Raw genomic sequence first — 12301 nt, 5'->3', positions numbered from 1 at the left:
GTAGGACCTGGTTCTGCCCTGCTTGATGATGTACCACACTACGGACATATTTGTCCGTTTGAACTGCAATGGTCCCGGTAGGAAGAAAGTCCTGAAGAGCCTGCAATGCTAAGAGCACGGCCCTCATCTCCAAGACATTTATGTACAGATGATACACGTGAGGTTGCCAGGTGCCTTGGACTGTTCTGCCCTGATAATGCCCCCCCCCCACCAGATCAGGGAGGTGTCCGTGGTCACTGTAGCCACTGGAGGGGGAAGAACAAATGGCCTGCCGCGGAGCACTGATGTGGAGACCATCCACCACGCAAGGTGTTTCTTGCATGCCAGAGTGATCATAATCATGTAAGACATGGGAAGTTGCTGGAAGGACCATTGGGAGAAAAGAAGCCACTGGAGAATCCTCATGTGAAAATGAGCTAGGGGAACAAAGTACGATAGCTGCTGCCATGAGACCTAGCATTTGAAGGACAAACCTGGCTTGAATCCTTTTGTATGCTAATAAAACCTTGACATGCTGACGAATCACTGAAACCCTGTCTGGTGGAAGGCTCACTAACATGTCCTTGGTATATAAATTTGTGCCTAAAGGTGATAGATTGACAGGGCAACAATGCAGACTTTTTCGAAATTTATTGTGATACCTAGCCTGGAGCAAGTGTCGATGGTGCAGTCTCTGGCTCACAGAAGGTGATGTCTGGTTGTAGCAGTAAGGAGCCAGTCATCAAGATATGGGAACACCTGGAATCCTTGCCATCTCAGATGAGCGGTAACTACTGCCATACATTTGGTAAACACCCTGGGGGCTGTGGTGAGACCAAAGGGTAGAGCTCTGAACTGATAATGGCTGGCTCCCAGCCGGAAGTGGAGGAATCTTCGGAAGCATCTGTCCATTTTTATGTGGTAGTATGCATCCTGAAGATCTATGGAGCACATCCAATTGCCCTGACCCAGAAAGGGTAAAATGGACTGAAGCGTGACCATCCGGAATGTTTTTCTTTGTACAGACTTGTTTAGTCTGCTGAGATCCAAAATTGGTCTCCAGTCCCGTCTTTTTTGGTACCAAAAAGAACCTTCAGTAAATTCCAGATCCTTGTTGGTCTGCTGGGACTTTATGGATGGCCCTTTTTCTTAGCAGTTTTGAGACTTCTTGCACTGCTTGGTCCCTTAGATTGGGTGGAACATCTGGGAGGGACATGTATGACTAAGGGGGTGCGAACGAAGGGGATTCTGTAGCCTCCAGATATGACGGACTGTACCCATTTGTCTTGTGTTATGTCTCGCCAGGCTCCTGGGTACAGTGATAGTCTTCCCCAGACTGCCTCCAGAGGTGAGCAGCCAGGCAACTCTTCAGGGATGCTGGAAGGGCTCGTCAGAGAAGGATTCTCTGCTGCCCTGGTTTTGCGGATCCCCGCTGCCACGAGGGCGGCGTCTGTTATTGTTCCCTCCTCTGTCCCTGGAGGGAAACTCATGTGTGTCCGGCAAGGCTCCTTGGGATTTCCAGAGCCACATCTTCCCACTCATCTGACCCTTAGGATATTGTCTGGAAGGAGTGGAAAAACGGACTCCTACAGCAGAGAGTCTTGCCTTCCTGCTCACACCTGGCAAGGGTATCTTTCACCTGTGATCCAAAGAGAGAGGAACCAAAGGGGGTGTTGGTGAAAGACTCTCTGAAAGGTTCCGCAAAGTTACATAGCCGCATCCAAGCGTGCCTCCTTAGGGCCACGCCTGTGCCTGCGGCTCTACTCGCACCATTGGCTGCATAGGAAATGAGCCGCATGGAGGAGTTTACCACAGAATGAAGAGTCACCAGCTGGGAGGCTGCCTTAGCCTGGGCCCCCTCAGCTGATGGATCTTGGAGGGTATCTCCAAGCTCTTTCAGGAGATCCCTCTGAAGATGGGTAAAGTGGCACAGGTAATTCAGGGACACATGGAAAAGGTCGCTGAAGAGAACATCTGCTTCCCATATCTGTCCATCATCCTGGACTCCTTATTGGGGGGGGGGCTCCTCATTAGGGGGATGGACAGATGAAGTTTCAGCCAACTCCTATGTGGCCGCTGCTACCACCATGGCATCAACAGGGACAGCCTTGGTCAAGAACCATTTGTCCTGAAGGGCAGTAATGAATTTTGCATGTCTTCTAGGGGTCGGTTCCACTGTGTCTGGAGCCGTCCATGCCTTTCAAGCCACCACAGACATCAGTGGGCCGAAAGGCGGAGACACCCAGGAGGTGGAAGGTCGGGATCCAAACGCATCCGGAATACAGACTCATCCTCGGAAAGGCTTAGATTAGTCCAGTTTCCCCTCTGCCCAAGTATCTCAAGGATGTCTGAAAAGAAGACATCTTCAGAGGGGGATCTTGGGGACCCTTCTGACTCCTCTAAGTCGGTATCCGATGTAATAGACTCGGGGGAGTCAACATGCTTCCTCTTGCATTTTCTCTTGCAAGGTGGCTCCTCAAAGATCAGGGGAGGCCTCGGAAGAGGAGGATACACCCAAGGGGGTGTCCTGGAGCACTGGATCTCCACACTTAGGGTCTGGAAGAGGGGCAGAGGCTGACGCAACCACCCTAGGGGGAGGAGCAGATGGGGTCGATCGTGGGACTGACTCAGGGGCCAGCACACTCATCACTTCGAAGGCGTCCCTGCCCGGATGCAGAGAAGGCTCAGGCTCATACGAAACCAAAAGCCCTCCCCGCACAGAGGGAGACTGCTCCGAGGCAGATGTGGTAGCTGAGCTCACCTGCGCCGAAGCACCGAGAGAGAGAGTGGGGTCGGACAAGGGTCCGATGCCACTCGCCCCCTCGGAGCCGAGGGAGTCTCGGCACCCAGATCCCTCCAGGGAAGGTACCATGGAAGGGATCGGAGCCGAAGGAACCGAAAGGGAGGGTATCGGCGCTGACGGTTCCACGACTTGAACCCCAACGAACTCCAGCTCCGAGCTCAAAGGAAGAGTCTGAGGAGGAATATCAATAGCTGTGGACGGAGCAGACTCCTGATGAGGGCTGAACAACATTTTGGCAAGGGCCCGCGACTTCAAGAGCCTACTGACCACTCTTTCCAAATCATGGTCCGAAAGTCTAGAGGACCGAGAAGATTGGGATGATCGGGGACTACGCTCCGATTGGAGCAGGGGCGACTTTGGAGCAGAATATATAGACTCCAAAGAAGGGGACCTGGATCTCTTTAGACTCTCAGCTGGCTCCGAAGACCGTGTCGGAACAGACTGGGAGGGAGGGACATCTGTTCCAGCCGGAGCCGAAATGGATTGTGTGGCTTCACCCAACAGCTCCGAACTGGGAGCAGACTGTTTAGGTGGCCTGGAAGATTTCACCGGCTGAGACTTCGACGGTGAATCTTGGGGTTTAAGCAGACCCCTCAGAATCCATTTATTTTTGCGCTCCTGCAGGACTCTTGGACTGAAGGCATGACAGATGGAGCAGGAGTCCTGCAGGTGCACAGCGCCCAGACAAACACAAGATGTGTGACCATCTGTCAGAGACCTCTTCTGACAGCATGAGTCACACTTCTTGAATCCGGACTGTTTTGGATCCTTGGACAATCTTGGAAGAAAACCAAGGAGAATTTTTCACACAAAAAGTTAAGGTAACCAATAAAAAAATATTAATACCCTACAGTTACCACAACCCACACAAGCACTACTACCAAAGGGAAATAACACTACAAGTTAGAGAAAAAGTTTTTTTTTTTTTTTTTTTTTTTTTTTTTAAAAAGGAGATGGAAAAGAAAGGTCAACCTCTAACTCAAACGGAAAGAACCTTTCTGTGGAAAAAGGGAGAAAAGGGGGGGGGGGGGAACTCTCTAATTTAAACGAATTTCTAGGAAGGGAAAGCTATTTAGAGGAAAAAACTAACCACAATGAATAAAGTCTAACGACCAATTCTACACTACAATACAGTAATTTTTACAGGAAAATTACAGTAAATAACAGTAATAATAAAGAAGCTTATATGACCTGAGCCAGTAGAACAACCTCGCAGCAGAAGCGGCAAACGAGATCTGGGTATCTAGCGCCAATCATCATGGGATATAGGGGGGGCCTTGAGCCAGTAAGCAGCTCTCGAGCTTTTGAAGATGGCAGAGTCGGAGCAGAGGATTGGCTCCGAACCCCAACCAGCAAGAATAGAAGGCGAGATAGACAACATCAAATCATTCAGAGAAAACATAAGAAAAAAAAGATTCCCCAATGAGGCAGTTATATGAGTAAGTGTAGGCAATGGTAGCAGCCAACAATAACGTGGAAGATAGACGGAAGTAATAATCCTGCTTTCAGACTGGCAGCAAGACAGTCTGAGGATCTTGCTCTCTTATTTCTGTTTAAGTATTCCTATGCCCACACGGATAGGTCATAAGCCAAATGTTAGAGCATGTGGAAGGTTTTAGCTTTGGTATGCTGGAGGATATCGGGTTACTTCAATGACATAACCCATAGTACTGACATACCGCAACAGTGATGCGAGGAATGACACACCACTGTGCTGCCCTACAAAAAAACAGGATGGAATTTCCCAGCTATCTTCAGTAAAACCATATGAATGTAGATTACTCATCTGCACAAACCATCCAGAGTCCTTCCTTAATCTCATTGATAATGTGATGTTACAACAATCCTAGTTGCAAGCATTTTGCATCACAAACCATACTGACACACTCCCAGTTGCAAACATACATCACTTATCTACCCAATCATTTTCTGTCAAACATTATATAGCTCATTTAAGTCCTGCCTTCTTTTAAACCTCATTCCTCCCCTGTATGTGCTGTTCTCACAATTCCCATTTTTCTAAGTAGTTTGCTCCCACCCTTTTTTAAGTTCTCAATTCCAGTTGTTGCATCTCTATTATATTCACTACTTCTAATATAATTGGTTTAGACTGATTTCCATTTTCTAGTAATTGCTTTTTTGGCAGTCACCATTAGACACAGCAAGGCCTTACATGCCTAGGCAATTCTGTATCACAGCTCAGAAAAATCATCTCCCTTGTCACAATCTACCAACCCAGCATCTCCAGCAGTGCATCCTGCAGGGAATTCTTAAAGTCTGCCAACCCAACACACTCCAAGAAAAGATGTTTCCAAGTACCTCTCCCTTCCCCATCACACCTCCAACACTTGCAGTCTACCCAAAGAAAAATTCTCTGGACTCTAATCCGGGTATAACAATATCCAAGTAAACATTTCCAAACAAAAATCCTAAATCTTCTAGATTTTGTTGCATATTTTGGTGACATACATGTATCCTCCCATTGTTTCTTTGTGAACTGCTTATCCACTCTTCCCAATTCTTTCTAACCTCCCTCTGATTGATTCCTATAGTTATCATGCAATATTTTATATGCTCTACTAATTATTCCTTTTTAATGGCAGCTTCTGTTCTAACTTCTACTAAAAACTCTACCAGTACTGATCTTTCGTTTAGGAACCCCCTTATTTCTTTTTGCCTATAGTCTATCAATCCTTGATAGGCAAGGAAATCTCTAACCTGCAGTCCAAATAAATTCTTGGCCTCTTCACATTCTATTACCCATCCCTTTTTAATTATTTGCTCCCAATACCTTGGTTCCTTTGCCACTTTTCTCCAATAAATTCCAGCCTCCTCCTGCCTATATCCTTAACTGCAGTCATCACTATCAGCAGAATCTCCTTTCACCATTCTTGTGCTGGCTTAGTTCTCAGAACACTTTCTGCTACTTTATGGATATAACATTCTGTATGACTACTGTTCTTAAAGGCATGGATCCAAAATCCCAGTCTCTCGTTGCTTCTTGAGCTTCCACAGTTTCATCATTTCTTTCCATGTTAATAGTTTTCTGCTTGTGCTACGTATAGAAGCCTCAACTGTGTAGCCCTTCAAATTGGGTGATCCCAATCAGCCCTGTTCTACTAGAACAATCATCTTATCCCACATTACTCTTGCAGTCTTCCCCTCCCAGATAAAGTCCTTCAGCTCTTTATTAATTGCCAACCACAACTTCTCTAGCTAATAAAAATATGCCTGACCTGTGTATAAGACTAAAGGGGCTAAAAACATTTGACTGCTTGTATCTTACTACCCATATCCATATAACAAAGCTTCCATTTTCTCAGTTTTTGTATTATCTTTTTAGTCTCTTCCCACATATCCTTAAGCTGCCACACCAGAATCATTTTTAATCCATACTCCTAAATATCTCATTTTATCATGTCCCCAGAAATACAGATATTGCTGAACCAATTCATGTGTGGGTACATAATATACCGCTAGTGCCTTTGCTTTATTAATTTTGCTTTAGCTTCATTAATTTTGTACTCCGAAAATACACACAACACAGTAATGTCTTTCTGGTTTTGTCAGGTATAAACCATCTACAGAGAACCAGCTTTTCTAGACTACCCATACTAATTATATCCTTGAATTTCTGAATCCCTTATTTTCTTTGCCAGCGGTTCTAAATATAATGTAAATAAAGCAGAAAGATGACATGCATGCCTGGTTCCTCTGCTCAAGCAGAAATTAGAGGATCCCACCAACTTCAATTTTCACCTCTGATCCCTCATACATCCTCCTAAATCAGCCTTATAATTTTTTTTTCAGGAAATGCAAATGCTTCCTTAGCCCTGCTCAAAGTCCCAGCTTACTCTGTCAAATGCTTTCTCTGAATCAAGACCCACCAACAATGGAATCTTGCATTCTCTCTCTCTCTGGATCATCAGTGTTCTGTTAAATGTTATCAAATGTTTACCTGCCCTCCACAAAAATCACAATGATCCATAACCATCAATTTTGGCATTGCCATTCTTTAACCATTATATACATGAATGCTTCATAAACAAAGGTTTAACATTGAAATGGGCCTGTATGAAGCAGAGTCTAATGGATCTTTACCCTCTTTAGATATTACAGCTACCACTGCTTTCTTCCAAGATGCTGGTACTTCTCTTAAAATACTGTTAATTAATACAATACATACATATTAAATAAGAGCTGAAGGACTTTATCTGGGAGGAGAAGACTGCAAGAGTCATGTAAGATAAGAGGATTGTTCCAGTAGAACAGGGCTGACTGGGATCACCCAATTTGACGGGCTGCAATTAATATGTAATTAAACTGATAATACAATTAATACTCAACCCAAACAAAACTAAACTACATCTTCCAACCCACCAAACCTACTCAAAACAACTCTCACTTTATCACAGCAGAAGACAACACCACTATATACCCAACTGAACACACCGAATTGCTAGGAGTTGAAATAGACAAACTAAAATTTGACAATCCCATATCCATGACCATAAAAATAGTCCACAAAAAACTAGGAGTGTTATAGAGAAATAAGCAACTTCTCACCAAAGCAGCAAAGATTTCAATAGCAAATTCCCATCTCATCTCCACCCTACTTTATGCCTCTCCAATATATACCAATCTAAGGCAATGCGATCTAAACAAGCTAGAGACCTGCTACAACAAAATCACCAAATTCGTCACAGGGGCATCCTACCGTAGTCCCACTGCGTCTCACTTGCTGAACTGGGCTGGCTTGAACTCCCTCACCTCCTTCAATGGTATCAACTATCACTAGCCCACAAACTAGAAAACCATCCACTAAATGTCCCATCTCTCCAGAATCTACTCCAACCCTATCGCACCACCAGACCACTAAGATCCAGCAACAAAAATCACTTGCAGATCACTAAAGCCAATAACTCTGCTGGTGAAGCACTATTCTCTTGCGTCATAGCCAAATTATGGAACTCCCTCCCACCCACAATTACCTTCGTACCATTATGCACCCACTTCAAAACTTTACTAAAAGCACACCTAAAAACATGCTGGCTATGCTCTTGCAACTCCCACTCTAATCACCCACCCCATCCAACCACTACCTTTCTTTCCACCCCACTAACGACCTTGATTATAGCAAGCTCAGATGCTCATAAGCCTAGTACTTATTATACAGCAGGAACTTATTCTAACATTTGTTAATGTCTGTTATGTACTTTACAGATAAATATTCTAGTTGCCTACTGATGTACTATGTTCATCTGCAAATATGTTTGTAATTAATTGCTATGTTAAATTGTTAATCACTATGTAATCCAATGTAACTGTGGAGCTTTTCTCCCCGGGCCTCCACTGAAAATGGACCTATGTCCAGTCGGACACTCCCGGTCAACAAATGTAAATAAATAAATAATACTGTTAAACAAAACCTTCCAGATCTTTATCAGGCTTTTACTCAGAGCACCATGTCTGGACAACTCCCATCAGTTTCTCCCGCCAGCCTGGTCGACATGGGCATACTGAGAAAGTGTTGCAACTGCCTCATGTTCACGGACAGTCCCCTTCTCCTAGCACATAATTCATCTTCTTGAGAGAGATATGCATCTACATCAGTAAGCTGGAATCCCATGCTCTCTCTCACACCACTGTCAGTACTCCTGACAAAGAGGAGATTGCCAGTACAAGCACCACATCACTGAGGCACACACCCATCTATGCAGGAGTACTCAACAAAAACTTAGCTAAACAGACACGCCCAAAATACAAACACGCTCAAACATTCCACACACAACACCAATCGCATCATACACAGTAGTCAACGCACCAGTGTCTTACAAACACAGCCCATTAAGCACATCAATAAGCCAACACAGCCCATAAGGCTCAACAATAAACCAAACATACTAGTCATTGGCGACTATCGATAGTGAGACACACCAATGTCCCCCTCACCATGCTCAAGAAGGTCACTGTCAGTTGTCAGGCACTAGAATCCACCACATCACACATGCACTCAAGTCTCTCCACAACAGGTACAAGTAGGACTCTGTCATTGTCCAGGTTGGTGTGAATGACTTGAGAAGTACCTCTCTGGAATATATGGAGACATGATTGAGCTCTCAGAGTATGTGCTCCAGGCAGGTATGATCCTAGCCCAAAGCAGCATCCTACCTTCACTATGAACGATACCACAATCAACAAAAAATGTCTGACTTCAACAATTGGCTTAGTTTCTGGGGTCTTTCTGCCTGGGATGACATGGTTGATAGGACACGATGCTTTGCCAGAGACTGCCTCCACCTGTCACCCCTGGGGTTCCAGATCTTGGCCAAAGCTCTTGCCTCCCCCATTGTGCCTTTTTAGGCCATGTCCCAAAGACAAATCTTCCAACATAAAAGATCTGTCAAAAAGAAAACTGAAGGTCATGCTCAATGCTAGGAGCCTTAATCTGAAAATGCACTCACTAGAGGCGCTCCTCGCACTGGAAGATGCAGATGTCTGTGCAGTCACGGAAACTTAGCTCAGGGCTGCAGACAGCACCCCTGCCTTACTAGGCTATACCCTCATTCAGACCTCACTTTGGGGTCAAAAAGTGTGGAAAGACTAAGGGTGGAGTCTCGGTCTTCATTAAGGACAGGCATGCCTCCAGACTGGCTTACTAATTTGATGCACTTGAATTACTCCAGGTGCAACTGACAGTTGTTAAAACACCTATCCAAGTTATAGCTAGCTATAGACCCCCCCCCCTCCATGTCTCAAGACACCGACACCTCCTACCTGTACCTACTTGAACCTTTAAGGTACCCCCCCAACACCCTGATCCTTGGTGACTTCAACTACCCCACCATAGACTGAGTGAACCATTCCTGCACTAATGTTCTCACCAGACTCCTTAACTTCATTAAATCTAATGCACTAGATCAGCTGGTCTCATTTCCCACAAGGGGAGATAACATACTGGACTTTGTTCTTACCAACATGGGTGAACGATGCACCACTCCCATAGTATGTTCTTCCCTGGTGAGATCAGATCGGTCTGTCTCACCCGGAGTTTGTCCTACCCAACCCCTCCCCAGCCGAAACCAGGCTAAAAAAAAAACTTCTCAAAAGCTTGACTACAGCCTCCTAAGGGATGGTATCAGCAGCTTCACACCACTGCCCCCTCAGATGATGCAGACAACTAGGCTGAACAGTACGCCAGTGCAGTATACAAGCACCTGTACAACTGCATGGACTCCGCCATACCAAAGAACTAAAATATGCTCGAGGAAACACAAATCTGTCAACAGGCTTTACAACAAAAAGGAAGAAAATGTTGTCCAAGGGTAAAAAGGAACAAAATTCCAAAACAGAAAAACTCCATCTGCCTCAACAAGCAAATTAGATCACTAGTGAAAACCTCCATAGCCAATTGAGTTGAAACTAGCATCCAAAACAAAGGGAAACCACAAGTTCTTCTTCAGTTACATTAGGAACCTCCCATGGCAAAGCCAAAGTTTGTTCCGAACTAGCACTTAATTGTACCGCCTACACCGATCCTGCTGACTTAGCCAACCTGCTGGCTAACAGGTTCAGTGCAAACTTCACCACCTTAACCCCCCCCCACCCCCCAAAGGTCCAGTCGACATCCCCGATATTTGTCCCACACCTCACATCTCTGTAGATCAAGTGTTAAAGGCCCTATCCAAGGAAAAGAACAGCTTCCATGGGACCCGATAGTATCCCAGGCTGTATTCTGCACCATCTCCAGCAAGAACTAGCTTCGCCACTGAGCACCCTTATTCAACCACACCCTAACTACAGGTTTCATTCGAGTGGATAAACTACAGTTTTGTACCTACCATAAAATGTAGATGTTAGAGTGTTCACACTGCTGCAGTCATTACACTAAGGGAGTTTCAATGGTGGTCACAGGCATGTCACCTCAACAAGGGTCAGCCTTTCACTTTACCCACAGCCAGGCAGACACTAACAGATGATTCGGACTACACCTGGGGAGCACACATGGCAGGAAAATGTATTCAGGGCAAGTGGACCACAGACCAAATGCATCTTCACATCAAGCTGAACGAGAGCACATCCACTTTCCATGCTTGTGTGTGATAAGTCCTTGTGCAGAATTTTTGTAGTTGGCAATTCAGTGGAGAGGCAAAAAGATCTATGTCTGGGCATCCCCATTTATGAGTTACCATGCTGAAGATTTGTGGATTCAGTTTCCATTCGTGAGGGTCCATGATATTTCTGCTTGGATCGTCTGCCAGAGTTTTTCTGTCCTGGCAGGAATTGTGTGTGCAGATGAACTTGATAAGTTAGAGCTGTGTTCCACAAGGTCATGGCTTGCCTGCATAGGGGATAAGAATGAGTGCCCCCTTGCTTGTTTATGTACCACATTACTGTGGTGTTGTCGGTCTTTAATAATAAATGTCCTGGATGCAAAAGGTCCTTGAAAGCTGTTCGGGCATTTTGAACAGCCATCTCTTTTTGATTGATGTGAAGATGCATTTGGTCTGTGGTCCACTTGCCCTGAATACATTTTCCTGCCATGTGTGCTCCCCAGGCGTAGTCCAAAGCATCTGTTAGTGTCTGTCTGGCTGTGGGTAGAGTGAAAGGCTGACCCTTCTTGAGGCGACATGCCTGTGCCCACCATTGAAACTCCCAAGTGTAATGACTGCAGCAGTATAACACGAACATCTGCCATTGTCATCCCTTTGCACAAAGGTGGTGCCACTACTGACCCTGGAAACTATCGCCCTTATCAGCTTGACAAGTCTGATCTGCAAAGTCATGGAGCGTATTATGGATCTCATAAACAAGGACATAGGCAATCCCCAAGCACTCGACCCCAACCAACTCAGTTTAGTCAGGGGCAGATCTAGTCCACTTAACCTAGTTGACTTCTTTGAAACTGTCACCACGGCCATGGATGAGGGAAAGTCAGAAAATACAGCTTACCATGACCTGGCCAAGGCCTCTGACACAATCCCTCACTCGAGCATCATCGAAAAGCTAATGCAACTTGGTGTTAATCCCTATCTAGTCAAATAGGTGGCCAACTGCTTCACAGATAGGACCCACAAGGTCAAAATAGGCGCTGCCACATCCTACAGCACACCTGTCACTAGTGGTGTTCCCTAGGAATCTGTCCTGGGGACCCCGTCCTGGGGACCCCTACTGTTTGGCATATACTTCTCAGAGGTCCAGGCAAAGACAGAGGGGGCCTGTGGCTAATCAAGTTTGCGGATGACTGTAAATTGGGTGTTGTCATCGACTCCCCCAATTGATGTCAACATACTGCAGGAGGGTCTCAACTACAAATGACTAGTGCCAAAGTCAAGGCTTTAAGTTAAACACAAAAAGTGTATCATACCATTCGGCAAAAACATGGCCCCCCATCGATTACCATATCAACGGCAACCCCCCTAAGCACACAACCTGTGGTGCGAGACCAGGGTACTCAGGCTGACTATCTCACATTCAACCATAATGTGGTGGTGGTTTGTTGCATCCAGAAAAAAAAAA

General features: G+C 45.5%; 1 protein-coding gene across 1 annotated transcript in view; it reads right to left on the bottom strand.

Annotated features, from left to right (window-relative positions):
- GTPBP1 (GTP binding protein 1) overlaps positions 1–12301 on the bottom strand; it is a 1054512-nt gene that overhangs the window by 357010 nt on the left and 685201 nt on the right. The window lies entirely within an intron of this gene.

Source organism: Protopterus annectens, chromosome 1.part0, assembly GCF_019279795.1.
Source record: "Protopterus annectens isolate FY-2018-M chromosome 1.part0, PAN1.0, whole genome shotgun sequence".
NCBI lineage: Eukaryota > Metazoa > Chordata > Ceratodontiformes > Protopteridae > Protopterus > Protopterus annectens.
Note: the sequence above shows the minus strand (reverse complement) of the source record. Positions and strands in the feature narration are given on the sequence as shown.